This window comes from Hylobates moloch, unplaced genomic scaffold, assembly GCF_009828535.3.
Source record: "Hylobates moloch isolate HMO894 unplaced genomic scaffold, HMol_V3 SCAFFOLD_2, whole genome shotgun sequence".
Lineage (NCBI taxonomy): Eukaryota > Metazoa > Chordata > Mammalia > Primates > Hylobatidae > Hylobates > Hylobates moloch.
Window position 1 is genome coordinate 129,424,210 of NW_026652277.1, and position 4,803 is coordinate 129,429,012.

The following is a 4,803-nucleotide window of genomic DNA, read 5'->3' on the forward strand; positions in this document are numbered from 1 at the left end:
CCTGCCTCAGCCTCCCGAGTAGCTGAGATACAGGCACCCGCTACCATGCCTGGCTAATTTTTGTATTTTTAGTAGAGATGGGGTTTTGCCATGGCCGGTCTTGAACTCCTGATCTCAGGTGATTCACCTGCCTTAGCCTCCCAAAGTGCTGGGATTACAGATGTGAGCCACTGTGCCCAGCCCCTAGTACAAATTTATTAACCTCCTTCCCCTATTAAAGGAATACTGGGAACAGCAGGCTTTGTCAACCTACAAAAGGTCCTGTTAAGCAATGGATGCCTGTTCATCTGACACTTGCATACTTACTCAGGGAGCACTCTTAAGTTTTGGGAAAAGTTCAAGATGATCTGTTCCAAAATGACTGACTCTCTGTGGTCACCTGGACCCAAAGGTTTTGGCAGCTTTTCTTGTTAAAAAGTGATTAGGTTCTCTTCACTAGGCTCCCCATGACTTCCACCACAATAGTAGTAGCTAAGCTCAGGGTTCTGAGCACTATGCATGCACTCACTCGTTTACTGTTGACAACACCTCCATGAAGCAGGTACTATGAGATCAGCTACCTTTCACTGAGCATCTAATACATGCAAGGTGATTTTCACCATCTGTATAATGAAATGGAGAAATTACTCACCAGAATTCCAGAGTTTCTCTTCAAAAAACAGGTGAATAGAGTCCAGATTCTGCTTCCTATGAAGGCTGAACACATCAGGGTGGGTCAGATGAGAGGGGGTGTTTGGAAAGGGATAAAGGGACAATGACAATGTAGCATGGGGCCAGCAGAGGAGGGGGAGGAGGAGCAGCAGTGTGGCAGTGAGAGACTTTGTGGAACAGGGTGGCACGGACAGTAGAAAGGACAGGGAGGAGCTTTAACGTGCTTTGCTACGGGAGCCATTACATTGTGCCCTTCAGGACAATCTATCATAAAGTTCGACATTCTTCTTCAAGTTTTCTCTAGTTGGATTTACCCAGTTTGACTTTTGGATGTGACCATGGACAGCTTTATTTAGTTCACATTTTGAAATTAGGATGTTTAGTATAAAAAAACCCAGAAAATATCAAGTGTTGGAAAGGATGTGGAGAAACTGGCACACTTGTGCACTGTTGGTGGGAATGTAAAATGTTCCAGCTGCTATGGAAAACACAGTGACAGGTCCTCAGAAATTAAAACCAGAATTACCATAGGATCCAGCAATTTCACTTCTGAATATACATGTATATATACACCCCAAAGAAACGAAAGCAGAGGCTCAAATAGCCCTCTGTACACCTGTGTTCGCAACAGCATTATTTGCAACAACCAAGAGGTAGAAACAATCCAAGTGTTTATCAACAGATGAATGGATACACAAAATGTGGTCCATACATACAATGGAATATTATTTAGCCTTAAAAAGGAAGGAAGTTCTGACACTACAACATGAATGAACCTTGACACATTGTGCTGAGTGAAATAAGCCACAAGGGACAAATACTGCATGATCCACTTATGTAAGGGACCTAGGGTAGTCAAATTCACACAGACAGAAAGTAAACGGTGGTTTCCAGGGGCTGGTGAGGAGGGAAGTGGGGAGTTATTGTTCAGCAGGTACAGAGTTTCAGTTTGCAAGATGAAAAGAGTTCTGGAGATGGATTGTGGTGATGGTTATGCAACAACGGGAATGTGCTTAATCCCACTGAATTGTACAACTTAAAATGGTTAACATGGTAAATTTTCTGTGTATTTCACCACATTTAAAAGACAATCCCAAAGCAGCTGTGTGAGATAGGTTTTATTATTCTTATTCCCCAGGTGAGGAAATCCAGGCACAGAGAAGTTAGGTGCCTTGCTAGGGCTACACAGCTGGGCGTCAAATCAGGAGCTGACTCCCTAAGAAAGCCATGCCTCTCTCCCGCACCAGGCATCACAGGAGCCACTCAGGGAGCAACGGAGGGCGCTGGCTGTCAGCTGATGCTGACATTCATCTTGGGTGGCCCTAGCCTCTCCTTTCTGCGCATTTCTCTCTCTAGACTGCACTTCCTCCAACCCTGCATGTTCTAGTGTCCTTATTCCCTTCTCTGCCTTTCCCCATCAAAACATTCTTTCAGAGAAAAACCTGATCACTCATTTATACCTAAGTTACATGGTGTGAATTTAAATCAACGCACTGCCTCTCTGAGGGGTGCTTGCATGCTAAGCCTCATCACGCTCTATGAAATGAAAGGCTTTGTTCCATATTAAAGGAATTTCAGTCATCAAGGAACAAGTGGGGAGAAATTGGTGGCAGGTGGGGCAATGATAACCCAAGGAAAGGCGCAGTGCTGGGTCTGTCCCAGAACAGAGCACAGAGTAGGGCAGGCAGCAGCCCTCTGGAGGTACGTGCTGCTGCCTTTGTTTTCTTCTCAGCTGGATCCTCATGTGTGGTTGGGGTCTCTGATTTGTAGTACACTCTCTACCGTACAAAAATACTCCCTTATTCAACTGTCAGCATAAAATTCATCTCATTACTACATATGAGTATTTCTTTTTCTTTCTTTCTTTCTTTCTTTTTTTTGAGACAGAGTCTTCCTCTGTCACCCAGGCTGGAGTGCAGTGGTGTGATCTTGGCTCACTGCAACCACCACCTCCCAGGTTCAAGTGATTCTCCTGCCTCAGCTTCCTGAGTAGCTGGGATTACAGGCACCTGCCACCACGCCAAGCTAATTATTTTGTATTTTTAGTAGAGGTGGGATTTCACCATGTTGGTCAGACTGGTCTTGAACTCCTGACCTCAGATGACCACCCGCCTTAGCCTCCCAAAGCACTGGAATTACAGGTGTGAGCCACGGCGCCTGGGCAGGCTCCTTTTCATTCATCGATTCCCTTCAGCAGTTCCGGGCTCCCTTCCTGTAGGACACCATTCTCCCAAGATGCCCCCTTGCAGAGGGGCTGCCTGCTCTGTCCAGCCTCCTCCAGGCCTCTGCCAGCAGGCCCTTTGCCCTCCTTGCCCTTTCCTGCCCCAGATCTGGCCAACTCTCTGCCTTCCAAGTGCACACTGGCTGCCCCACACCCTCCCCAGGCTCAGAGGCTGCAGAGTAGGAAACAGAAGCTTATGCAACTTACCCAAGGCCACAAGGCTACAGGTGGGGAGCTGGGATTTTAACCCAGGCAGCCTGACTCCAGGATGTGGGCTCTTTGCCCAGAATCCTCCAGCCTTCAGGGCTCACCCTTCCTTTAACAAACAGATAAAATGTCTCAAGTCCATCTCCTACATCCTGTGGGAAGTCCAGCAGCCTCACCAGCCTTTCTAAGGCATCCTGGGAGGTGGGGGTTGGTTATACTCTCCTGGTTACTACTATCGGAATTCTTCATCCCTTCAAGTCTTGTTGCCGCCAGCATCTGCTGTCCTCTCTCCCCTTCCCTCACCCAAGCTATGAGCATTCTCCTTCCTTCGTTCCCCCAAGCAAGCCAATCCCTGGAAATGTGTTCTTAAGGACTGGGGAGGTTTGGTAATAATAGAGGGTCATTATTCACAGCAGTGATCAGGAAAGGGCTGAAAATTCCAAATGAGGCCTCACTGTCCTGCAGGCCCACCCCTACATCCACAGGGATGTACAGGAGCACATATGGAGACCTCAACCCTCCCCTTCTCCCCCATTCTCTTCCCAAGAACAGCTCCATCCTGCACACGAAGGACCTCACATGTGAACTCTGTACTGCCTGCTTTGGGATCAGGTCATTCCCTGGTCCATGGAGTGGGAGAGGCTCCAGTGGACGTACCTCATTGGCCCCACACAGCGGTGCTGGCTAGGACAGGCTTTTGGGAACCAACTCTGCGCATCTTCTAACTCCACTTTCAGGCACATCACAATGGCAGCTTGAAATCAGTGATGGTGGGAATATTTATACTAGGGAAATTGGCAAACACTGTAAATCAGATTTTTATTTTCCTGGGGAGCTGTTTTGCCAGCACACCACTGTGCCATGGATGCCTCACCCCATGCACACGGGCACAGCCAGAGAAAGGCCAGATCCAAGCTCTCCAAGGCAGTGGTTCTCAGATGTTGCTGCATAATAGAATCGCCTGAGAGATCTAGCAATTGAGAAATCAGTGTTGTAAAGAGTTTCCCAGGAAATCGCAATGCACGGCCAAATTGCAGACCAATGCTCTGAAACATCTCTTAGCAAAATTTAGCATAAAGGCCGGGCGTGGTGGCACACGCCTGTAATCCTAGCACTTTGGGAGGCCGAGGCAGATGGATTGCTTGAGGTCAGGAGTTTGAGACCAGCCTGGCCAACATGGTGAAACCCCATCTCTACTAGACTACAAAAATTAGCCAGGCATGGTGGCCGGTGCCTGTAATCCCAGCTACTCCGAAGGCCGAGGCAGGAGAATCGCTTGAATCCTAAAGGCAGAGGTTGCAGTGAGCCGAGATCGCGCCACTGCACTCCAGCCTGGGGAACAGAGTGAGACTCCATCTCAAACAAAACAAACAAACAAAAAATTTAGCATACATATACATTGCCAGGGGGTCATTTAAATGACACATTCTAGTTCAGTAAGTCTGGGTGGGGCCTGGGAGTCTGCATTGCTAACAAGCTCTCAGGTGCTACTGATGCTGCTGGTCTCTGGATCACAATCTGAGTAACAAGGGTCTAAAGCACAGGGCCTGAGGGTGGTACTGCTATTCTGAGGAACCTCAGCTTTGCAGGTCATGGGGAATTTCTGGAGTTATCTTTCTTGTTTTTGAGACAGAATCTCGCTTTGTCGCTCAGGCTGGAGTGCAATGGCACAATCTCAGCTCACTCCAACCTCTGCCTCCCGGGCTCAAGGGATTCTCCTGCTT

General features: G+C 48.0%; 1 protein-coding gene across 1 annotated transcript in view; it reads right to left on the reverse strand.

Moving 5' to 3' along the window:
* TRAF3IP2 (TRAF3 interacting protein 2) overlaps positions 1–3,167 on the reverse strand; it is a 61,980-nt gene extending 58,813 nt beyond the window's left edge. Inside the window, exons 1-2 of the mRNA XM_032156860.2 lie at positions 3,080–3,167; positions 632–696 (exon numbers count right to left, since the gene is read on the reverse strand). The gene's annotated coding sequence lies outside the window, so the exon portion shown is untranslated. The remainder of the gene's footprint in view (positions 1–631; positions 697–3,079) is intronic.
* Between the last annotated feature and the right edge of the window lie 1,636 nt (positions 3,168–4,803).